Source organism: Toxotes jaculatrix, chromosome 4 (assembly GCF_017976425.1).
Source record: "Toxotes jaculatrix isolate fToxJac2 chromosome 4, fToxJac2.pri, whole genome shotgun sequence".
Taxonomy (NCBI): Eukaryota; Metazoa; Chordata; class Actinopteri; family Toxotidae; genus Toxotes; species Toxotes jaculatrix.
In genome coordinates, this window is record NC_054397.1 from 2,835,011 (window position 1) to 2,860,510 (window position 25,500).

Genomic DNA, 25,500 nt, shown 5'->3' on the forward strand with positions numbered 1-25,500 from the left:
GAGGATCAGCCAAATGTCCCCACAATGCCAAAATGTTCTCACAACAATGGTTTCAAACCAAAATTTGTCCGCAAAACCAAAGAAAGACAGTCATGCAGATTGAAATGACACTTAACAAAGAACCAAATCATTATTTCTGTATTTTAATTGATTTTTTTTTTTGTTCAGCAGTACCTCTCATCGAGCATTACATTCAGCAGACCAAACTGGATTGAGTCAGATTGAACTGACAGAGAAAGAGAGAGGCAAAGGTGGTGTGAGAGACAAGATGGTGTGAAGGGGAGCCAGGTGGAGAGACAGTAAATTGGCAAGAAACAGAGAACTGCGAGAGGAAAAGTGGTAAAAGCTGAGCTGGAAAAATGTTTAATGAGAGGGAGATGAGTGAGAGACACTGAGGAGCACATGAAAGAGAGAGAGATGATGGCAAAGGCATAGGTGGAGAGAAAGCTGTTCTGTCAGATCGATCAAAAGAGTCTTTATGTGAAGGGTTTGACGGGAGAGCCATGCAGCAAGACACAACATCTCTCACGGCAAAGGAAGAAAACAAAATGGAGGGAACGAGAAAAATCAGTAAAACACAACTCAAAGAATCGCTCCTTGCTTGGCCTGCCTCTCTGATTGTTACCCTCTAATCTCTGTCACCCATCTCATTCGTTTTGGTTCCTGATGTCTCCTGTTTAGTCTCCCTGGCTCTCTCTTCCTGTCACCATCTTCCCCCATCTCAGTCTCAGAACATTTTTGTTTTTTTACATCCGTAGCCAACCAACCTGCGCTGTTCCACTCTGCAGGGAGATAAAAATTAATTCCAACTCCCATTAGAAAAACAAGCTTTTGGATGGTAATCAAGATAAATCTGGGCTGGGGCAATGCTATCAGCGGAGAATCTTGATTGTTCAGTGAACACTTAGGAGCCAGGAGAGTGTTTGAAAATAGAGATGAGGCGCTCCCAAACTTCTTATCTTGTTTCTGTGTGAAAAGTGGAAGGAAGCATCCACCTGTGATGATAGTTGGGGATTACAGGGACAGAATCCTAATGGGACAAATTACACAGGCGAGTGATAAGAAGGCTTACTGATACTGGAGCGCTCCAAGTCATGTTGAATGCATAAAAGAATCCATCAGAAAAGTTTTGATCACAGTTTGTTTTGTTTGGTCCAAACCAGAGGGGAAACATCTTCAGTGCAACCACATCTTATTCACAGAAAACAAAATTAATTATACGTTAAAATGAGAACTTGTCATTTGAACCCTAAAACATGGAAACAAATGACTAAATTCAGAACTCAAAATTGTTCACCCCCCATACTGGGAGAGTTTCCAACACACCTACCTCATTCATCTGCAATCACAGTGCACTGTTATTCAAGATAACTTCTTCCAGAATTATCAAATCAAACTGCTTTCAAAGAACCAAATTAGCTAGATGAGAATAAGTAGGATTATCTTAGCCTGATAAAAGGAGGTTAGCCTGTATTAGTCAAGCCATATTTGAACAACTGGGCCCTGGTTAAAAATTTACTGACAGACCATAAATCAGTCATGAAGGGATAACCCTGTTGAGTGTTGAGGTATCAATTTTGTAAACCGGGCTCAAATAGACCTAGATTTGTGCTGAACGAAAATGTTAAAACCAGCAATGTGAACTGACAGAACAGTATCAGTCCACAACTTAACTGAAGACCATCAGAAGCAGTGTTGTAACTGTGTGAGTGTCCATGCTAAAAATGAACTCAAATAAACATAGCTGAAGCAAAGTGTTTCAGATGCCTTGGTTACATATAACTATTGTTTTAACATTTCAGTGGCTATGTTTCATTGTGAAACAAGCCCTAACTACACATTGAAATACAGTCATCAAAATGTTGTTCAAACATTACGTAACCTCAATATCTAAAAATCTCTCATTCTCAAACAAATTTAGCCTGATAACCTTAATGTCTCTTGACCTGTAAATCACCAAATCTGTGCTTACTGGGATGTAACAAATGCTGTGCTAATCACTCCCTGTTGGCACATGAGGCATTTTGCTTTCCTGCCACTCAACCCATTAGTTCAGGTTGGCACAAACAGTGCATGTCGCTTCATGTGTAGAATTTAGATTGATAGAGTGAAAACTGTGCCCACAGTCCCAGCACTGTGCCGGTCTGGTTTTGCGGAGCGCATCCATTAAAACATGGGCCTGTAAACAAAGGTCATATGGACTCACAAGTCACTCATTTATTGGGCGGAGGTTTGTTAACCTGTCATCCTGCCTGCTGTGACATTTTCGCAGAGAGGGGGAGTCAAACTCAATCTGATTCCATTTCTTGTAACTCAAGCTAAGTGTGATTGACTTACAAGCACAGTGTGTAAGCATTTTAAAACCAGAGGAACAGATAAAAATCAGCAGCGGTCCAGATCTTAGTTTACCCTCAGTTGACTTTGTTTTTTTCTTTCCAAGCATGAAGAAATGCTTGCTATGTGATGTCAGCTTCAATTTCCTTTTGTCCAAAATAGCTTGTCTTTTGTATAATTATGCTGCATTTGATAAGAAACATGAACAGAATCTGTAGCACTACTTTAAAAAAGGTATTCCTGAAGCAGTCAGAAAGCAGCCATAAGGCCAGAAGTTTTTAATCAAGGCAGCAAAAACCTATACATGGGAAGGAAAAACTGCACCCTCAACTAAATGTTTGCAATACAAATATATGTTAAAGCTGCCCAATGCAACCATAGTGCTTGTGTCATTTGCTAATGAGCAGCTCCACTGGAAATGAGGAAAGGGAGTGAACTGATTCTTTTTCCTTTAACACAGTACAGCCAAAATATGCTCAGTTTACTGACTTATACTTCTGCATGTTTGTTATTCCAAATAAACTGCTATTGTTTCTTGCATGATCATTGCATACACAACACAGTGTAGAGTGGTGGACTTTTCCTCAGAAAAAAGCAGAATGTCTTCTTGTTGTTTTGAACAAGTACAGAACTATTAACTTTCAAAAATATGAAGTTATCAATCATTGATGAAGAGGCAAAATGGATATTCATATGCAAATCTTTCAGAGTATTAATTCCATTTGAATAACTGGGTTGTTTTCTAAACAGAAAGTTGGACCATGACTGATGGGAGTTTTAGGACTTGTAGTCTTAAAGCCATTTCTCTGGCCAGCCTTTTCAGCTGTTTCCTCAAATAACCCCAACAGAGGACGGCTGACAGTCAACCATCCATCTTCCTTCTATAGATCTGTGGTCCTCCTCCCTTCCAATCTTTGAAGAAGGCAGAAAACGTACATCACTGTGCAGTATGTGAAGAGAGTCGAAAGTCAAACTTTTAAGTTCTTTTTTTTTTGTGTGATGAATGTACGGCCTGCTGTTTTGTGGACAGTGTCCCACTATTTATGTCCAAGCTCATGACCCATTTATTCAGCACTGCCTGTAATCTATTTCAACTCCCACCTCACCGACTATTGTTTTCGGTTTTTGTGCTGCAGGTGGCCAGTGCTTATCTTGCTGGTGGTCAGGCCAGGTGTTACCAAATGCTGTCAAACCCAGGTGCTTTTATGCACACAGGTAAGCTAACACACGCACAGGTTCATGTATACAAACTCTTGGTTTTACACCCCTTGCTTCTACAGTATGTGCTTTTGCTGGATAAAGCAGTTAGCTCATGCTGTAACTTTAGCAACTAAAGAAAAGCGTTTAAAAATTAATTTTCCAGGCTAATTTTTGCTTGATAATTTGGACAACAGTCTCAGAATTCCCCTTTATGTAACACTGGCCTGCTGCCTGGGTCCGTAATTAAACCACTAATTGTGAGAGCTCCTGCTGCATTCAGTTTAGCTGAAGAGGACACGGTTATTAAAGAAACATTAGGTCAACTTTGACATTCTTTGGCAGTCAGTATTGCAACAACAGCAGCTTCTTCCTTCACCAGTCTTTTTGAGGTACAGCAGCCTGTAATTGACATAAACAGCACTGTCACATTCTTGCATCAAAGACAAGTAAGCTAGCTAATTGGCATGAGCTGACTCCATTATATGCAGGGTCTGATCTATATACGGAAGCCACGCCAAGCCTTGTTGTGATTGCGGTTGGAGGTGGGGAAGCTCCAACCTGCCAAATGTTGTATGCCGCACAGCATTACATTTACAAGCTGTATTGGGAGAAAATCAAATCCAGAGGACAAACAATCAGCAACTCATAATAAGCAGGGAGTTCTTTTTCCAAAACAGAGTGTACGACAATGGTGTTTGAAAGTCGGGTATTTAACCACCTGGCAAGGTAATTACTGATTCCTGGAATTAATCAGCAAACCTATCAGACCTCCACAGATGTAGTATGTGCTGTGTGCTGTGGGGGAGTAACAATCTTGCTAATATCCAGGGGTTAAAGTGGGATTTGGGCAGTGAGGTGCATAATTATCCAAAGCAAATGTGGTGATAGTGCAGAGCATCATCTGCCTTCAGTTTATATTGATGAAACCAACCTTACAACAGGCTCCCATGTACCAAACCAAATAAGATCATGAAATTGCACTACTAACAAAACTTTCTCATGGCCTGGTCACTTGTGCAATATCCTCACAACATTTTTGAATGAAATAAAAAGTTTGATAAATACTATGTGATGAGCCATTATGATATCACATATCATAATGATCCTCATTCATTTGTTTATTTAGATTTTTCTTTATATTATCTCTTTAAAACTGTATTTGAAATGTAAATTAAGGCTGTTAATGTGCTTTCCATAGTTATTCATTTTGTGTAGCTGCTAACAGTCATCTATAGTAATAGCAGTAGCAGCTTCTTCTACTCTGTGTGTATCTGTGTGTGGCGATTCTGATAGAAAATTGAACCCATCATTGGGTCTACACTGGAAATGTAATGAAAGTGGCATATTAGCTGCAGCTTCAGCCCTCCGTGAGTGTCCATTCAGGATGCACTGGGCACTCAGAGCCCATTACACAATTACTGTAGTCATATACATAAAATGGAGCCAAATAGACTTGAAGTGTAGAAATATGCTTCAGGTCATGGCTATGCAGTAAAGAGCTAATGAAATGTAAGCCTGTATAGATATCTGTATAGATTGTAAGTGTTCCATCACATTTCCTTTAGACAGATGACAAAATACATTACAGAAACACCTTCTGTATAGACAAGCTTTGAAACTGCTGTTTAGATCTAAGTCCATTAACTAAAGTTGCTTAATACTCATTTGGACAGTGAGTGAAGTTTTTTGGTTTGGTTTTAATCCGGCTGTTTCTGGACCTTAGACTTTAGTGGTTTTCCTCAGTTCCTCTAATACGTTGTCCATCCATCCGTTCTCTCCTCCAGCCAATTTACAGCTTTTCTCACCCTTTCACTCTTCTCTGTTCCACTCTCTCGACTGACCCCTCCTCCACTGCTGCCAAACTTTCCATACTTTTCACTCGGCTCTGAATTTTTGTCCTCCCTCAGACCATCACCCTGTCTCTCCCACACATTGTCTTAACTGTCTCCTCCTGTTTTTTTTAGCCTGTTTTGTCTTACAGATAGATAAACTCATTGTTTGGTAATAAATAAGGTACAGATGAAGGCATGGGGTGCTGAAGATTGATAACATCTAGGGCACAGCCAAATTGTCATGTGCAAAGAGCGAAGTGATTAGAATAATAAATAAAAAGATACGTCCCAGTTAGTCCCAATGAATACAAATTCAGTCTGCTAGCAGTTCAATGTCAGCAGTTCTTGAATAAGCAGATGAATTATAGAGTCTGATAGCAACTGGCAGGAATGACCTCCTGTATCGCTCCTTAACATGCTGGGGTTGAATGACTGTGTTACTGGAGGTGAACTTAAGATTGGCTACCATGTTGCGTAGAGAGTGACTGAGACATTGGGAGGCGTCCATCGTCAGCCAGCTGGTCATCAGAGTGACCAGCTTGGACCCAATGAGAGATCCAGCCTTTTTTGTGAGTATCCAGTCTGTGTCTCTTGCCCTCTCCCTCCCCAGTGTTTGAAGTGTAAATGTATCCAACAGGACTCCTTGGCTAATTAAGTGGCGAGGGCTGCATTAATCACAGCTGCTGAGACACAAAGAGATGGAGAGGAGAAGAAAAACATGAGGGAAAATGATGGAGCAGTGGATAGAAAATTGGGAAAAAGCAGAGCCAGTTTCAGCTTGATGAGAGGGCAGAGGGAAAAGCTGGGGAATAAACAGAAGTGTTTTAGAGGGAAAATAAAAAGAAAGAACAAAGTAATACAAAGAGACATCTCATTTTTAGATCAAACAAAGGATGCAGCTCTTAACAGAAACTGGCTTCTGAGGCGTCTTGCTTTAAAATATTTCATGATAGTTTCAGTGTTGAAGATGTCCTTTTGACCCACAGTCCCAAGTATCTTACAGTACCAAGTCTCATTCAAGACTAGACCTACACACTGCTCATTTAAAACAAAATTAGTAAAGAAATTAAAGATCCTTTTGATCACCTTCCTTTTTTTTACGGGTGATGATTGCAGTTGATTGCATAACAGGTTTGGAAACCAATTATGGTCCAATATGCAAATGACACAAGTGTCATTTGGAAACTTGAAACCTCCAGTCGACATTTTCAGTGAAGCAGGGGAATCAAAGCAAACGGGAGGAGGACGTGAAGAGATGTGATGGGGACTGACGCTTTCTAAATATACGGGGAAATGGAAAAAGGGACTGAGAGAGATTGGAAAGACTGATGAAAGGGTGAAGGAAGGGAGGAGAGGGACAATCAAAAAGCTGACAGGCCTCGGCTCATAATGAAACCAGCCCTCATGGAAAGACTGGAGAGAGGAAATACAGGGATGGGGGTGGTGGGGGCAGGGGGTGGGGGGGCAGTTGTGATTCCAGTGAAACTTTAAACAAGTCTTATCAGCTAGAATCTTGTTTGAATCTGGTAGTACATCAGCTGGTGTTTACATGAATAGATTTCGCAATATACTGTTGAGCAATGCATCACAGCAGTCTGTGCAAACTAATATAGAAAGAAGAGAGTTTTTCACCAAACTCATTTCCATATAAAAAGAATTACAGGCAAATAAAGTAGCTGTGAAGATTTATAGGTGAAGTACAGTTTTACAATGTAGCTTCTACTTTGTTTTATTAATTATATACTGTCCAATAAAAAGCCAATTTGTGCAAAATGTCTTTTATGACAAAAAGGTTTTAACCTGTTTTAACAGCGAAGCATTAAGCACTTTGCTTCCAATTACTGAATTTACTCTAGAAGACTGCAAAAAGCTGCTCAAATAGAATTCTCATAAGCTAAACATATAGCAGCTTTGATTTTATAACTGGTCATTAGAGAGACTGTCCACGAAACAGAAGTTACATCTTCAGTTACTGCAACAATCCATCCCTGTAGAAGTGTCCTTGAGCAGAAACCTCAAACAATTAAACAATTATAAAGAAAAAAAAAATAGGACTCTAATTTAAACGTAACATAATACACAGACAGAAAGATATAAACTTACAGTTCAGTGCAGTGGGTACATGGGGATAAGATTGGTTTACCAGCTGCTACACCCTAGTGATAATAAGGCTGAGGTGTAACATGACAGCTGGAGATGGAAGCAGGAGAAAGGGTAAAGGAGTAAGAAAAGATGGCGAGCGAGTCGACTGTCTCCAGTCCTCCCTCTCATTGTTGGGGAAAAATTTATACAGTCTGTGGTGTGTAACCTCTGCAGCAAACGGAGGAGAGAAGGGAGGATGGATGGAGATTAGAGAGGAGGAAGATGAAGGAGATGCAACAAAAAGAGGGTGCGAGAGGAGAGACAGTGGAGAAAAGTCAAGAAAGAGCAGAGCCAAGAAAGATTTGTGGCTGCAATGAGGCGTGAAGCCACTATAGAGGAGGGAGGGTGAGAGAGAAAGAGGCAGAGAGAGGCTGAGGATGACTTGAAAGAGCCAGAGATTGAGAACAAACGTGAGGGACACAGACAGCGAGGCAGAGGGGATAAAAGGATGAGAAGCGAGGGGGTTGGAGGAGTGTGTGTGAAGTCAAAACCTGCTGAAAAGTGTTGCAAAGTTACATAACTCGACCCCGCTCCTCTCCTAACAGGGGGATTGAAGAAAATGCAGTAAATTGGGCATATTAACCGTGTGTTCACACCTACTGCTGGGAGGAAGATGAAATATTTTTTAAGGCTCATGTTGCGCTGGAATACTCAGATTTCATTTCTGTATGCGCTGCCTCAGCAAGAATACCACATCCACTGCTTGGGAAAATGGAAAGTTAGGAAACTGTCTCCTATAAAGCAGAAACAATGTTGAGGATGAATGATTTTATAAGACTGAATTTTCCAGTATGACCAAATAAAGCAAATAAAAACACAAAACATCCGAGAGTTCAAAAGGAAACACCAGCTCAGGTACAACCATCCGTACGCTCATCAGGTCACCACGCCCCAGAGATACAGCTATTTTCCTAATCACGGTGACAGTGTGACCTCGACAATGTGCAGCTATGGGAGAGAGTGTAAACACCTGGCCATTCCTTGATTGGTTGGCTAAACAACAGACACATCTTTGTGTTATTCAGTACAGTTTAACAGCACCACAGACTATATCCCCCAAAATGATCATACAGTTAAATCAGCACCTTGTGACATTATAAAACTCATGAAGAGAGGATTTATTGCAGGACTGTATCAGACTTCACTAGGTTTATCAAGGTGTTCCTAATAATCTGGGTTTAAATCGCCATTGACCCTCTGCAAAAACATAAACAATGCATCCCTGAGACAAATGGTAGCATCTTCTGATAAAATTCCCAGAGATTCCCACTTATATTTTGGTTAATCCACTTTAATCTATACCACACTGTACATAGTGGCATTCATTCAGTACCTGCAGTAGTCTCTCCCAGGTGAATAAAGAGAAGCAGGTCCAGAACAACATCCAATGTGTAGGGAAAAATGTCCCTGCCTTTAGAATCCCACCCTGTCCCACTTTTGTTGAAGTGGTGCTAATGAGGCTCGGCAAGGCGTCGAATACTTACAATATAAACACATTGCGAGTGCATGGTAACTATCCTAATCAGAGCCCGAGATCCAATAAAAACAATTTACAAAGCACTGAGTGAGCTGAATACTTTATGTAGTAGCTGTCTAGTTAAGGACATTAGAATAAATTTAATGTAATATTTTGATGTTTGTCTGATTAAAAAAGAAAAAAGATGATATTTCTCAAATGGCCTTCCTGTAACTCGTCATAATGGACTAAAAGTATGCAGGCTGTTTGTTGTGTGTGTGTGTGTGTGTGTGTGTGTGTGTGTGTGTGTGTGTGTGTGTGTGTGTGTGTGTGTGTGTGTGTGTGTGTGTGTGTGAATGTGCGTGTGCGTGTGTGTGTGTGCGCGTGTGGGTGGTGATAGCAAAGCAGAGAAGACAGTTGTGTATGCCACCATGCCTCAGCAGACATTTGCTAGATTAGTGGAAAGTGGCCTCTGTGTGTGTGTGTGTTTGTGTGTGTGTGTGTGTGTGTGTGTGTGTGTGTGTGTGTGTGTGTGTGTGTGTGTGTGTGTGGTGGTGGTGGGCTGTTGTTTATGTGATGTGTCAACATGTAACTGCAGCTGTAAGTGAAACATTGCATGTAAGCCCCTGCTGTAAAATTTGTCTCTGTGGGGGTTTCTTCAAGCTCTTTCTCCTCTTCTTCCTCTTCCTTCCTTCCTTCTCTCTCTCCCTCGTGTGTACAAGCTACACTCTCCAACATACATGTGTCTTCCTAATCTATGTGTTCCATGATAGTGGCGCTTAATATTCATTGCATACGCTGCTGTTGCTTGTGATGCGGTTGCCGCGGCAAGCTTTTGTTTTTCCTTTTATCTCTTCTAAATGAGTTGTTCATCTGGAGAGGACTTGAGGCAGGAAATGCCCGCCCCCTTTTCTCTATAAGAACCGCTGTGCCTCTCGGTACCTCATTTATATATTGAACCCATAGACTATTAATATAAATGGTGGCTGCTCTACCAACAGAAGCATGTCACAAGAAATGCATCACGTCGGATATTGTTATGTTTGTGCAGTATACAAAAATAGAAGATACTGTTTACAGCCAAAGGAAAGTTACGCTCTTCGTGCTGTCATACACATATCACATTACAATGCTTAGCATATGTCGTGAGAGCAATTAGTAAGTAATTAGTAGTAAGTATTAGCAAGCAATCACGGGGTTAGCAAGTAATAAAAATATAGCTCCCAGGGCGGGTTGTTTTACACTGGTAATATAAAACACTAGTGTGAGATTAATGCTAATACTAATGTTTATGTTTAAGTTTGCCCATGCAAGGAATCACATAGGGTGAGCTACATGTCTGTGCTAATATATATTTATGTAATTGGAGTATGAAGACTGTCAGTCTGATCATATAGAGAATGGAAATACATTGCGTGATTTTGACTGGAGTTGGCCACCCACCTGTATCTTACATAAAAAGAGGTGATCCCCTCTGCAGTTTCAAATACGACTGGAACCACAGTCGGCCTGACAGAGCCTGTCTAAAAGGCAGGGTTTTTGCCTCGCTTTCTTCCCAGAATGCCTGCGCATGGCAACTACGGTATGTCAAGAAGTGCTCAGTCAAGGGCAACTGGACTTTGGTTTGCTGTAGATTCCTGAAGACATTGTGCCTCTTGTGCAAAAGGCTTCAGTTCGAGAACACCTCTTCAGTTGGAAAGAACCTTTGTCTCAGAGCTGATTTTTGTCCTCAAGAATCTAAAGCAAGTCCAATTGTCCCCTTAACACATAGTGGTATACATTATCTGCATGATTGAGAATCTTCACAGACATACAACTACAAAATATAATTTAATATCACTGTGAGGTTGAAAGGCAGCTGCTTGCACAGAGGAGGAAAGTTTCGTAGGTTAAGATCACAGTTACTATAAAACAACAAAACAATAGTTGCAAGTGACCCAGTGACTGTTGTGTTCATGCTGAAGACACACGTTTCTCCTGCTATCATCACAGACATATCGTACGGACACGTTTCATCCAGTTTCCTTTCATTTGCAGCCTATACAAAATGAAATTGTAAAACACAGGCACCTGACAATATGGCAAAATGAAAAACAGAATACTGGTACAGTTTTTCAGGTGATGCTGTGCAGTGCTTGAACTTGTATCGTCTAAATTAGCTCCTTATTTCACTTATTTGTCATTTATGTTTGTTGTATCCTTGATTATGTTTGGAAGTGTCTCAACGAGATTTAGTTGTCTACCATTCACGACTTCTTCTATTTGAGGTGAGATGTTTTAGTAAGCCCAAAGGAGTTTTTATCTTTTGTTTGTTTTATCAGTTTTATAAAAGGTAAATATACTTTAGTCTGAACTCTGAGGATTTGGAGCCTTAAGGGTGACGGCAGCAGAGCAGGGGCATTGTGGGAAAGATACGACAGCAATGTAGTCAGCACAATGAGAAATAGCTTAATAAAAAGCAAGGGGAAAGAGAGAGAGCAGGAGGTAGAGGGAGAAGGAGGCTTGGCAGGTGCTGCAGTCTATGCATCAGTAACTAGAGGGGAATGCAGTGTTATTGATTAGCCTATTACAATATCAATCAACCACACTGCTAATTTACTAATGACACCTTTACTATTGGATAACAGTATGAAAGAGGGGCACTGCTGCAGTGGTCTTCTTGGAGAACCTCCTGTCAGTTAAGACTATGAACCATGACAATCAAACACTTTGAGGAAAACAAAAAAAAAAAGGCATCAAAGCTTTGCTGTAAATATTTTCATCAGGCTCTTCAACTAGATGAAGGTCAACATACTCAAAACACAGAAAACATGCCTGGAAAGGGTCTTGTGTAAAGACAGTAATGGCATATCCAGGCCTGCTTATTCTTCTCGCTCATATTGGCACAGTGTGCTATGAGCGACTGGAATATATGTCAGAGGCTGTGGTGATTAATCATTTTTCTCCCAGCCAGTCTCTTGTGACAAGCCGTTAAAGACCCTGTTTTCACCAAAATACCAACACCCTGCCTCAAGCTACCTCATTTGCATTGAAGTCTCATCTTTTCGCATCTGTTCTTCTCCAACCTTGGGACTATTTACACTGAACTGGGCGCAATAAGAGCGAAGGGATGGATGCATTTATGGGAAAATACCAACATACAGAAGCAGTTTTATATAATGATGAAATGAAAGTTCTTTAAAGTGACACATTCCCGGTGTTGTAGCTCGAACTATCATTACTATTCATCCCTTTGAGTTTTGTATAGCAACTTTATAATACTTAAATGTATTTTCTTTTTCAGCACTGGTACGGAAATGTCAACCATGATGAGGTAGAGGAACTCAGTTTGTGTTTGAGAGTAACACTAATGTGTGCGATTCTGATTCTATTGTAGATGAACTGGTTGCTGGAGTGTTGAATGTAGAATACATTTGGCTGTGATAATCAAAGGGGTTTCTGTAAATGCTACGTCCTTGCGTTCCTTCATGCATCCTTGGTCCAGGGCCAGTAGAAATAGCAAAAATATCTCATAGTAGCATGAAAACTGAAATGAAGTATCAGCGCTCAACGCAGTAAAATGGATGGGAAAAAAAAATACAAGCATATAGTAGCACTGCTTGTACCACCATCAGCATTAACATGACAGTGTCAGATCTCTAAACTGGGAGGTTTGTGGGAAATTAGAATAAAATCGTAATTGCCTTTCATCACGGGCCAGGATGGAAGGCTGACAAAACAACGTTTTCTTTTTTTTTTTATGACACAGTCCTCAAACCATAACGCTGGGGCTATAACATTTATGACGTAATGATTTTGAGCAGCTTGCAGATTCATTGGAGAAAAATAAAGAAAGGTTGGAGACAGCAGGAAAGAGTGAGAGTTACAGTAGGGACATGAGCGGTGCTGGATCTCAAATGATAAGTATTTCAAAAGGTTTCAAATGTCACAGAATTGAAAACATCTTGACGGGACAAAATGAACATCAGTTGATATCATATTTAAATTCCAGTGATTAATTGTTAATTAATTTTGTGAGATGAAAATCAGACATCAGGTGCTGAGCTGAGCTAAAGACAAAGTTCTGTAATCAAACCAATCGGTAGCGGCCCGAGCAACAGGGACACACACAGGTGAGCGACAGACTCAGGTGAGCTTGGATGTTACAGTACCCAGGGGACTATTATATCTGTCCCTGATCCAGGGTCAGCAGAATAGTCTTACAGTTGAACAGATGCACAGATGCCAGCAGGTAAACAACAAACAACGACAGGTCAAAAATGAACAGCAGCTACAAAAAGGTGCATGTTTCTGAGGATCACTTTCCCAAAAAGCTCCATGTTCTCTCTGAGGGGTTTCACTCATTACCACAGTATAATTTGCCATCAAACCAAATGCTTACAGACATTCAACAGAGTTGTAATGACACGCTCCAAGCGATAGCTTAGCATTCAATTTCAAACAGTAGAGAAACCAAACACCCAGTGGCTTTGTATCTTCGGGGAGGGCTCCGTTCAATACCTCCCATAATCCCGTAAATGGTTAAAAGTGCCTAATCCCTGTCGTAGCAGGGCCTTTATGTGGTTGTTTAAACTTGCTGTTTGCTCACAGTGAAACCTCAGCCGCGACACGGCTAACCGGATTAGACGGCGGCATAATACTGCTGCGAGGTAATAGAGATGTTACATACAGAGCTCCCAAAGGCACCACTTCACATGTTCTGTGGGGACGTGTGTGTGTGTGTGTGTGTGTGTGTGTGTGTGTGTGTGTGTGTGTGTGTGTGTGTGTGTGCAGGAGTAATATAGTGATAAAGATGTTAAGTATGGAGCTCCCAGTGGTATCACTGGATATGTGCGTGTGTTTTTCCAGTGGCGACAAATGATGCCTTTTAGATGTGTTCTTTTAGCTACAGGGATTCAGAAAAGTGTTCGTGTGTATTCTCAGCATGGTCTCTGCTACTGAGAAACATATAGTGTATGTCCCTGACAGTGTGTGTGTTCTTGCGTGCGTGCAAGTATTTGAGTGGATTCCCCTCGAAGTCGTTACTGCCGTGAAATATGGATGGCTGATTGTGTGCCAGACTATGCCAGACTGTGTGTGTGTGTGAGACTTATGGGTTTCTGCGAATATGTGTGTGACCACATATGTCTGTGCTTCGAAGTGTGCGTGTTAATTCCACGTGTTGCAGGGTGTGTATGTTGTTGTGTGTATTCCTGTGCGTTAGTTTGTCCACGTTTGCATGACCAGCATGGTTGCTAGCGCTCAGAGATACGTCTTTACAACTATGCCTCTGTGTGTGTGTGTGTGTGTGTGTGTGTGTGTGTGTGTGTGTGTGGAGCCAGGCTGGGCTAAATGGATTCCCTCCATCTTAATAGAGCTGGAACTACGAGGTTAATGAGCGAGCAATGCTCCAAAGATGCCAGAGCACTTTAACTACATTCATCACAGTGTAAACCAGCAATGCAGCAACAAAGCACACTACAAATGTACATGACGTTTAGTATCTTTGTGAGAACCAATTTCAGTTTTAGACTGTGGGAGAGGAGGGGGAATGAAAGCACCAATCATCTTTTCAAAACCCTAAAACAACCCGTGTTTATGCTTCCTACCAAAAGTGTTATTTTAAGGATTGAAGCCTTCTTTCATGTGTTAACATGCATGTGAAGCCTTTAGGCAGCCCTATTCCCAGTATGGGAACACTGGGAATCCAGTATGGGTTCCCACATGGAGCCTGGGAGACTCGCCCACTTTTAATGACTCTGCTACATCAAACATTGAAGCTGCCACGAAACAGCACAGACTTTCCACCGTGTTTCTCTCTCACACTCGCTTGTCATTCTTCACCGTACCCCTGATGTTCTCCATCCATCTCTCGATGAAGAAGGGGAATGAGGGGGAGACTGCAGGAAGGAATGAGAGTTACATGGCTTCCTCTCTCCTTTCTGTTTTAATATTTAATCCAAACATGGAATTTCTTGTGTCATTCAGTCACTAAAGATGACTCCCAGAGATCAACTCTGACCCATTACTATTTAATTATTTTGCCACTATGTCTCAGTCCCTGTTCTTCTTCCTCCCGTCGCCTTTTCTTTGTCAACTGTTCCCTCCTTCCATTCTGACATTTTCATTCATCCATTTTCTAGTTCTCCACTTGTTTTTGCCCCTCTTTCTTTCATCAGGCACCTTTCCCTGTACCTGTTATCTTCCTCTGCACATGTTCAGTTAGCAGAAAAAGAGGAGATGCAGTAAAGGCTTACGGTAACAGATTGTTCAAATACACCTTGACACTGTGATACCTGCTTCTCAGTTTTCTACAAGTGTTTGTGTCATGCTGCCACTTAACATTATATGCCTCCACTCCATCAGAAAGCCTGTGAAAACAAAGATGAAGCAAAGTGGTTCAGTCAGTCAACTCAAACCTTCACTTCCTCAACATTAAATTTAAATTTTTACAGAGGCAGATTTCCAACACATCTGTTTCGTGTCTGTGATGTACTTAACCCATTGGCTCCATCCCAGGATCAACCTGTGGGCTTAGCTTATTTCCCCCAGGATCAAAGTTATTATTGTACACCCCCCCCCCCCCCCCCCCCCCCGATGCTGTGCTGAGCTTGTTTTCTTGTGAGGAGTGACAAGGTCAGAGCCTGCACACCTACACATCAACCCTGTACATATAACAATCAGTTCCTTGTGATCTGGCTGACTGAGAAGTGATAAAACTGCTGTATTTCTGAAGCGTTAGTGTATGTCAGTGCTGGAAAATAGGGCAGTGGTGTATCCTGACACATTGACGTGTTATTAACTGGTGATGACATATGTGTGGTGTGTGGGTTTACTCTGAAAACAAAAGGTTTTGATGCACATCACACGCCACTGATGTGTGTTCGCCTTTATGCAACATGCAGCAGAAATTAAACGCTGTGAAGCATCTGAGCACCTTCTGCGTGATAAAACATCATTTTATCACGTCGTCTTAATTATGTGCACATGAAGGGAGTTGTTAAAAACATGCGTTGAGTCACATTGTGCTGTGCAGAGATTTCAGAAACTCGCTTGAATCCTGCTCCAGATTTTAACGAAAACACAATAACTGTCTGTCCCTTCCTGTCTCTGCTGTTCTCTCCCTTGCCACCCTGCTCCCTGCATGTCCTCTCCCCATCAGTATCACTGGCTCAGCATATTGCTCCCTCCGTGACACCCTCTGTTGCCAGGGTCTCTCCATCCTTCTCACCGCATGTTGCTTTTGTCTGCTGTAATAACTCACTCCATCTCAATTTACTGGCAATGCAGTCCATTGGACACTATGTGTGCTAGCATTTCTCCATCCCTCCACTCCTGCTTTTCACTAACCCCCTCCCCTCCTCGTGTGGCATTATTTGCTTATGTTTACTTTAATCCACTTTTGCATTCTTCATCTCTTTTCTCCTGGTCATAAATAAATATACAGACAGCAATTTGCCCTGTGGCTCGCTGCTTGCATATCATCCCAAGTTCACATTTTATTAACTGGAGCCCTTTGCCTGGGTGTTATATATATATATAAAACCCTCGATATGCCTTCAGAAACACCCACTGAATACGTTCTAGAAAAACACCTCCTCCATAGACATGCAAAATATTCTTGGGAAAATTGCTCAAAATCAAGTCGGTTTTGTTGCCATTCAAGGCTGCAACAGAAAAGGATTCACAAAGAAATTACAAAAAGATCAATAACCCAGATAAAACACAATGAAGCCATAACAGAATCAATTTGATAAAAAGGCAATTAAAGGTCACAGTGAAGCAGATTAAAAGAGAACAAATTACTCAAGTGTTTAATTGACGAGAACATAAACAGCATAATCGTCCATGTGTCTCCTAAATACCATTGGCTGAATGCCAACATGATGATGATGATGATGAACTACTCGCCTTACTTCTCAACTTATAATTAAGTTCTACAAATTAGAAGTGACTTTTATTATATGTCCTTTGACATATCATTTGGGAAACACAGCTAATGGGGCCGTGTCAAGTGGGCAACCATACACTGTATTCACAAGCTACACACTGATTTTACACTATGTTTGACTTTCTTTTTATTAAGTAACAGAATATTTTCTAATGCAGTTGTTAATTCTTTTTCCTGATGAATGAACCAGGGCAGTTTTACATCAATCCAAAATGTGTAAGTGCTCCAACTGAGAGTCATGTAACGCCATCGATGGAAAACAATGTGTGGGACAAAAGGCCACTCTCGCACTTTTGTTCTTTGTTGTCCTTATTTATCCAGGGGAGGATTTTGCTCAGGATGTATTCTCTTTCACACAACTCTCCTATTATATATTCATACAGTTGCAACCATTCACACCTGGGACCTGCCCAGTACAACTACAACCTTCTGCTGATGGCCACAGAGAAGCTCCAGCTCACTTTTCATCTGTGCTGTCATGAATGTTGATGGCTGTGAGGATGCAAATTCATTTTATCCTCTGTGGTGTAATCTACATTTATGCAGCTCCCCTGTTGCAACAAAACCACGCTCAGTCCCAGTGGGTGTTTAACTCTGAAGAAGCCACTTGATAGTTAGAAAGAGCTTAGCTGAATTTAGTTTACACAACACAAAGCAAAGCTGAGTGGATCGCAGAGGAATATTTGGGTCAGTGTAACAGTCGCACTTCCTGTGGTTTGGGATTAGAAAGACAATGCGAGGGAAGAAAGAGTGAACCTGGGCTGGTCGGAAACAAAGTGGCTTCCAGGAGGGATTCTTTTTTTTTTCTTTCTTGCCTAATTAAGAAGTCATTAACATTATTCTTCAAATTTGCTAATTAGTAAAGTACAGACATCAAAGTCCTTTGTTGCATCATTTTATCTCAGTGACAGTCTATGTTCTAGGTATTAAACTAAACTAAATTTCTATTTTAATATTGCGGTATATTATTACAAAGTGCCATTTTTGAAAACTAGAAAAAAAAACATTTAAATATGAACTGATGTTTCATTTTATTTATACATGTTTCTATAATAACACGATGCTATAATTAACACCTCTTGACAGTATGACCGAACCAATGACACCAATGACTTGGCCTTAGCAGGAAATAGGTTTTAAAATGTTGTGTTTCTCGCTGCTTCTTACAGGGAGCAGTTACAAAGACACACACACACAAACCACTCTCCAATTATATTAGTAGGATATGGGTGCAGCTCTTAATGTTGCAGGTTACGGTAAACAGTAAAATGTTTCCCACAGATGTTGCTTGGCCCAGCTCTCTGGGGCCTTTGCAGGTCTGCTAGGAACACGCTCAAACCTCAGTTTTAATATTCTGCATTATTTAAACCAGCTCAGTCATTTCTACTAAAACAAAACCCTGCAGCACAGGACCAAGCCTGCAAATTATCCCATATTGATTATTACACAGCTTTATTGCCATACTTGTACTAAGTATTATGCACAGCGGAATGCTTGCAATTTCCCCTTTTGCAATTTGCACCAATGTTTGTGGGTGTTTATGAATGTGTTTGACCATTAATCTACCTTGGTAGCAAAAGAGAAGTTGCTGGGAGATGCAGGATGCATCCATAAAGCAAACCTGAGTCTCATTAGGGTGACAGCACGGGGATCACATTACTCAGCCCTCGCTCAACCCCTGCCTGTCTCTCTTTCGCCGTCCTCCATCTCATTTCCTTCTTCATTCCCTGTTTCCGTCAGCTTTTCGTCACACGTCCCTCCTGTGAGACATCATCCCCCTGTGTATTTTCCTCTCACCCTCTCACTTCCTCACTCATTCTGTCTGTCACCATGTTTGACTCTGCTCATTTTCTTTTGATCACTTTTTCCGTCACGCACGCTGTAATTTCTGTCACAGCCTGCCCTCCCACTCTGTCATCTCGCTTCGGGCACATGGCACAGAGATGGCATTACTCAAACCCCTCTGTCAGCCGACTCTACCTCTCTCCTCCCTTCCTTTATGTCGCTCCATCTCATTCCGCTCTCTATTTTCTGCACAGACTCATTATAGTTATTTACACCTCTTGTCTGATATTACCTTGCTCTCTCTCTCTCTGTCTCTCTCTGTCTCTGTTCCCATCTATGCCTCTGTTTATTTCCATCTCATTGCCGTAGTCAAAACTCTGTGCATGACATCATCTCCTGTGCAGGACTCCTCCTTCCTTTATGTCATCCATCCATCCTTCTTTTGTCTCTTCCTCCATTTTCACTCCACCCCTCTTGTCTTTTCTCTGCTTTTTTTGATTCTTTTTTCACTTCCTGTTTCCCAGTTGTCTCTTTCCTCCGGCTTCCTTTCTTTCTCCTCTCCTCTGTTAGCCCTCTTGTTCCTCATCTCTTTGCCTCTGTTCCTCTTTTCTATTCCTTTGTATCTCCCACAAATAACCTTTTTTTGTTCTTTTGCCTTATTTTTCCCTTCCTTCCTTTGCTTTACTTTCCCCTGTATGTCTCCTCTCCCTTCCTTTCCATTCCTCTTCTCTCACTTCATAATTTATTCCCCCTTTCTCCTCTTGCACTTAATTTTTCTTTCCTCTCTTGTGCAGTTTTTTCTTTTCCTCTCACATCTCCTCTTCCCTTCTTGTTTTTTCTTCTCCCTCCTGTCTTCTCCTTTCTTCTTTTCTCACGCCCCTCTCTTCTCTCCTCCTTCATTTTCTTCTCCCATCTGTTCAAACCCCTGCTCTGATCATTTTGCATGACAGCCTCTCGCTCCCTCACTCTTGATGTTGTTGCCCTCTTAAAGCCCCTCCCTTCATTCTTTTATCTGTAGGGATGTGCCACGTCTATCACTGTGCCATCTATTTATTCATTCCCTTTTTCTGCTTTTATCCTCCTCCCCTGCTCTCGCACCTGATCTGCACATAACCTCGCTGTGTACAACTCATGTTCAAACCCTATACTCTGCTTGCCCTTTCTTGTGTGACCTTCATTTCCACATCCTCATATTTCCCCCCCTTTCTTCAGCTCCTCCATGCCTCCTCCTATCCAGGCTCAATATTCTGTCAAGTAGAGGATGTCTTATTTTGGAACAGAGTGAATCATGTTATAAAAAGATTGAACCAGCCACTCCTTTGTTAACAAAGTTTGACGTCACTGGACAGTTTCTCCTTTCTTTTACCCAGATGCTAGAGCGGTTAGCCATGGTGGGATACGGGTACACTGACGGCAGTAATCCCGCTGAGGAAAAGATATCTTAATATGGTTACGGCAAGCTGTCAACTCTCATTCAGGCTTGTGGACAATGAGCCCATTATTGTTTGGTGAATTCCGCTGCCGTTGCAGTTTGTTCAGGTTACTGCATCCCTGGGCTTTAAATACATGCAAGTGCTCTCTTACTTCTGAGTCTGGTGGAAGGATGACGTGAGAGCCATCCTTTGAGAAACAATGTTTGAAATGTTTTTCCGCATATGGCTTGACTGTACTAATTGTCTTGTTTTTTTGTTTGCTTTTTTTTGGCTCTCTTTTCTTTGGCAGTACTGAATAGACAGCAAACTACTTGATGTCAAAGTAATAGTTTCACTCTTCAGAAATATTTGCATTCTTTTTATAGAGCTGTATGAGAAATTGTGTGTTAAACATTAAGCCACAGGTAGGAGATGGTCAGCACAGTTAAGTACGAAGACAAGAAACAAGAAAATAGCGGCCCTGGCTACAGTTTGGTATTTTTTGTCTCCAATTTAAAATTGGTTAGACATACAGTTAACACACACTCTATTCTAGCATTATTTTAATATCAAGACCATAATTGAAAACCTTGTATGGTTCACATGTGCATCAGTGCATAATGCATAAGTGTGGCACCCTGTGTGGGACAACATCTCTAGACCTGGAACACGATCCAAGGCAAGGTCTGCCGAGGCCTCGGATATCAGCCTGAGCCAGATTAGGTCCTGTATTTACTTGAGAACATTTTCATCCTGATCTCGGCCCTTGTGAGAATTGACCGAAACCACGCCAGAGTTAGTCAGGCTCTAGCTCTGCCTAAATTGTAGTGCTTGTAATGCGAGCCTTGCCTGGGCAGTACACAGTATCATGATTTCCAGAGATGGTGTTTCAGAGGAAAGAGGTTTTGATCCATCAAAAGCTCCTGTCCTCGGGAGAAAATTACATTCTATAATCAGATGTATGTGTCAGCAAAATCTTTTGCAATGAGGGATTTTGATAGGTCACTTTGTGGCCATCCTGTCATGAGGTGATTGATGCAGCTGGTAAAAAAGACACATCTGTGTTCCTCTGTCCCTCACCGGGTATCACCTTTCGCTTTTGAGGTATGTTTCAAAGGAGCCTTTTGAGCATATATACAGCTGTCCCTCAGATTATTGTCACTGAAGAGACAGTGTCGCTGCCTTAACCAATGAACAAGGTGAGCATGAAGGGAAACTTTGAAAACGCTGAATCAGACCTAAATAAAGTTGAAAATATAAGTGCACTCAAGTTCAAAAGCTAATTTCTTAGCTTGTGTGTTGTGGTTACTAAGTCAGTAGCATGGTCATTGAGAATCTATGATTGAAAGTAAAAGTCCAAAAGGAAGAGGCATCTATTCAGTGGGATGCAGATGTGCAATGTGAATATGTAGATAAGCCTATAAGACAGAGGAGGAAGTTATGATTAGATGCAGGAGAACAGGTATACAGTGAAACAGTGGTGCAGCGGGAACGTACAGATGTTGACACAGATGGTGCATGGTTAACAGCCCAGTGTAAGTATATTTAAAGAGCACAGCAGTGTTATACTGGCCCAGTGTTGTTGAAGATCAAAACTCTGGCAGCCTCAACATTAGGAACCCTTATGGTGTGAGGCTCCTCCTGAGCCTCTCGGCACTGGGCCTTATGACTTTGTCCATATGACTTATGACAGTCATTTGCCTGACTGGAGCAGTTGGCCGTTGCCGCGGTGCTTAAATAACTCTCTCGGTTCTTGCATTGCCTGGTGCGGACATCCTGCAGCTTGGGTAATGCGCCTCTGGTAATGTGTTTGGCTCTGAATAATGCAAGTGTAAGAGGTCCCTTGAAAGGGGGCCGCAATCCTGAATAGCCTGGGATGTCGCCGATGATTGATAGGCCACAGTCCCTTCTTCACCTGTTTGATGCTGTTTGCAGTCTACGGTAGGCCCTGCGTGATAGGTAGGCCCCTGAGGTCATCTCACACTCTCCTCAAAGATCCTGAGTTGTGTCTCTGCTGCTTTCTTTCGTGTGAAATACATCATTTGGTTTGCTGGTGTGAATATTGAGGTTGTTAACCTGGCGTCCTTCTATCAGGCTGCAAGAGACTTGGAAAAAAAAAAAAATCAGGATTCAGCCCAACTATGATGCCTAATTAGCAGAAGACATCACTGTGATTGCTATAAACAGCCTGTTTGTTAAGATTAAATCTGCACACACTTCACACCGCTAGATACCCTCTATTTCAGATTTTCCCTACAGTTGTCAGGATGGATAAATCTGCTATAAATCAGTCCAATAATACTCTAGTGTGCCAGTCACAAGAGAATATGAGAATGCCTTGTGCACACATAATTACTTACACAGAGACAAACACAGGTACAGCAGCTATAAAATGCGCAGTTTGGTTACTCAGTTATCTAAAAATCCTCCCTTTTTGTTTTCCTTGACTTTTTTTGGTATCTGATAGGACTTGTTTTAATTCGCACCTCAGTCTGCTTGTTAGAGTTCAGTTAATCTGGATCCATCAACTCGTACATGCCCTTCGTTAGATTTGCTCTGCTCCCTATCTTTCTCCTCTTCCTTCCCTCTCGGTTATCTCGCTCCACTGGTTCAGCTTTGATCATGGTGGGGAATAAATTGCTCCACTCTCTGTGCCTAAAACAATGTTTAATAGCCTTGAAATGCTGCTCCTCGTGTAGAAAACATTGCAGTGCTGCCTATCGCTTTTGCTAACAACGCATGGCTGCGCTGAGGCGCTTCAGCGGGTGAGGACTAGGCAGAAATCACTGGGGATCGTTTAACATGCCTAAGCAAATAACAGTACGAGTCTCACCGATTTCCTCTGCTCAAATGCAGATACGAGTCTGATCTGAGGAAACTTTTACACAGATGAAGGGAAAGCTTCGAGCATAGTGTCCTGTGTCGCCAGGAGAAGAGTGCACCTGTGGCTCCACTTTACCTGCCAATGTTGTGCTACTTTGTGAGTGAGTGTTCCTGGACAGAATTGCTTTGTGTTTGAGAGAGAGATCAAAAACTGTGTGTGTGTTTGTGTGTGAGATTAAAGGAAACCTTAATGATCTCAGAGGAGGAACTGTGAAGTTTCAGGATGTGATTCTTAAAAATGACACATCTTGTCATGTAAATTTGACCAGTTTTCTGCATGATGGACGGTATATTTTAAAACTTAATGAGATGATGATGCGGGAGGCAAATATTTTACATGTTTGGTCTGAATGAAAGTATTGAAAGGTACAAATTACAATATTAAGAGTGTTAGGGAAAATTGTTCCAGTAACATTAGTAGGATTTAAGACACTTCCACAGTGATGCTGGTGCATTAACTTCTGGGAACACTGGCCATTTGGCATTAGCGACGACTGATCTTGAGTTTGTAACAAAAACACTTTAACATTTTTTTGCTCCATTGCGGTTTAAATATTTACAAGTTTTGTTTGTAACATCATTAGAAAAAAATATGCTGCTAGCTCTGACCTCCTTTCACCCTGGTCACCATAGATACAGTACAGCATACAGTTGTGTGTGTGTGTTTGTGTAGCACATCAAAGATTGTCATGCTGCTGCTGTGAGTCACGACCATCATCCCTCACCATCTGCTGTCCCACCTCTTAGACACAAGCCAGACTACCAGCCTGTCAGTCTGTCTGAAAATCAAGGGTCAGGTCTTTGACACCAGGACTCTGAGGCTGTGGAAACACCTACCACTGGATATTTGTTAAATTACTTCTGTAAACTTCAAACGTCTATGGTGTATAGGACCTTCATTAACCGTGCCTGCTGTATGTGAGTTGCTGGCTTATTGACAGCTTTGCTTTGGTGGTGGCAGTTATCCAGTAGAAAATATTATAATATAAGACGGAAAAGTAACTACATGTCACTAAGACACCGAGGATTTAATATTCTTCTTGCATGATTTTTTTTTCTTATCTTGGCACGTTGGAATAAAAATCCCTCCATTCTTTGCTCTGATGTTTGGTGTGCCCACCTTTTCTGCGATCATAAACATTTACATGTCATTCACATGTGAAATAGCCTCATTACTAACAAAGTTACAGCTCTCCTCTTTCTTTTCAAGCTTATTGGCTGATTGTGCATTAGGCAACTCTAATGCTGATAACAGGTTTTCCTTCTCCTGTGCACAATCAGGCAGGCGGGTTGGTGATGGTGATGGAGGGCGGTGCTGGGAAATGACACGCACAGCTTATGAAATCCTGAGAGATGCATTCAACCAAACCTCTTCAGTGCACATTGATTTCTGATAGGAACATTGATTAGGGAAGCTGTGTTATGGCACAAGCACAAACACACTGTAAAGAGACACACACACACAGAAATAGTATCACATACTCTTCAGTCAGATGTGAGGAAAATTTGAGCTGTCAGTGATTATGGCTAAGCCAATGGTTTTTATCAATACTTGTTCCCTCTGGCAACAGTTTTCATTGACAACCACCTCTACTTAGCCATTATTTCCCTTGAGGATGTAAAGTGGAAATGCCTGCCTATAGATGTCTGTCGGCCAGTTTCCAAAGTGCAATATAAGTCAATCTGAAATGCACCTGACTTATGTCACGTGTGGCTCTGAGGTTATAGAGTCACTTGGTTGTTCACAGCTTTGACCTTCTCAACATCCAGTGGTTTATAACTCTCTTATATCTTTGCCTATAGCAAAGCGCTAATTCATCCCACAAACCACCACTTATTCTGTTACTAAACAATGCTAAAGACTCAGATGTGTTGGCACTGATCAGCTTTTTAAAGATGCTATTACTTAAATAGCTTAAAATAAATTCATTTATCACTAGGTCTTTAAAAAACCTTGGCTGCAGTCTGAGGATTTTCATACACTAGATTTAGATTATCCCTACACTAGATTAGTTTATCCCAGCGCTGCCAAATTAAGCTGCCTTATACCCGTATCATTGCGACCAGACCCAACTATTGCTGACTCATGCTGCTAAATTTTAGACGTGAACCTGAACCAAGACAGTATTAGTCCTTTGTAAAACAGAAATGGGTGTGCTTGCTTTGGATGCAAAGCAATAATTTGCAGAACATTAGCAAAAGATCCAACACCATAAAACACAATTTGCTCAAGAAAAGGCTAATAATGCATTCCTGTTACATGTTTAGTGGCAATAATAATGCACAAATTGCAGCCAACTACCACCATATGCCAGTATATCACCTCATTACAATAAACCATCTGTCTTACCTGTGTATATTAAGCTCAGCTTTCCCTTTTTTGGCAATACTGCTCAGTGGCTGTAAATGTCTTTCCCAGCTAGACTTTGTTCCAACCACCATGAATGAGAAGAGAGCAATGCAGAGGCACGATCACGGGTTATACAAGGTCATCACATTCTCACAATGAAGAAGCCTTCCCGGGAT

At 41.5% G+C, this 25,500-nt stretch overlaps 1 protein-coding gene across 1 annotated transcript in view; it reads left to right on the plus strand.

Moving 5' to 3' along the window:
* The window catches only part of elfn2a (extracellular leucine-rich repeat and fibronectin type III domain containing 2a), a 117,845-nt gene that overhangs the window by 33,022 nt on the left and 59,323 nt on the right, over positions 1–25,500 (plus strand). Inside the window, exon 2 of the mRNA XM_041036327.1 lies at positions 3,471–3,549. The gene's annotated coding sequence lies outside the window, so the exon portion shown is untranslated. The remainder of the gene's footprint in view (positions 1–3,470; positions 3,550–25,500) is intronic.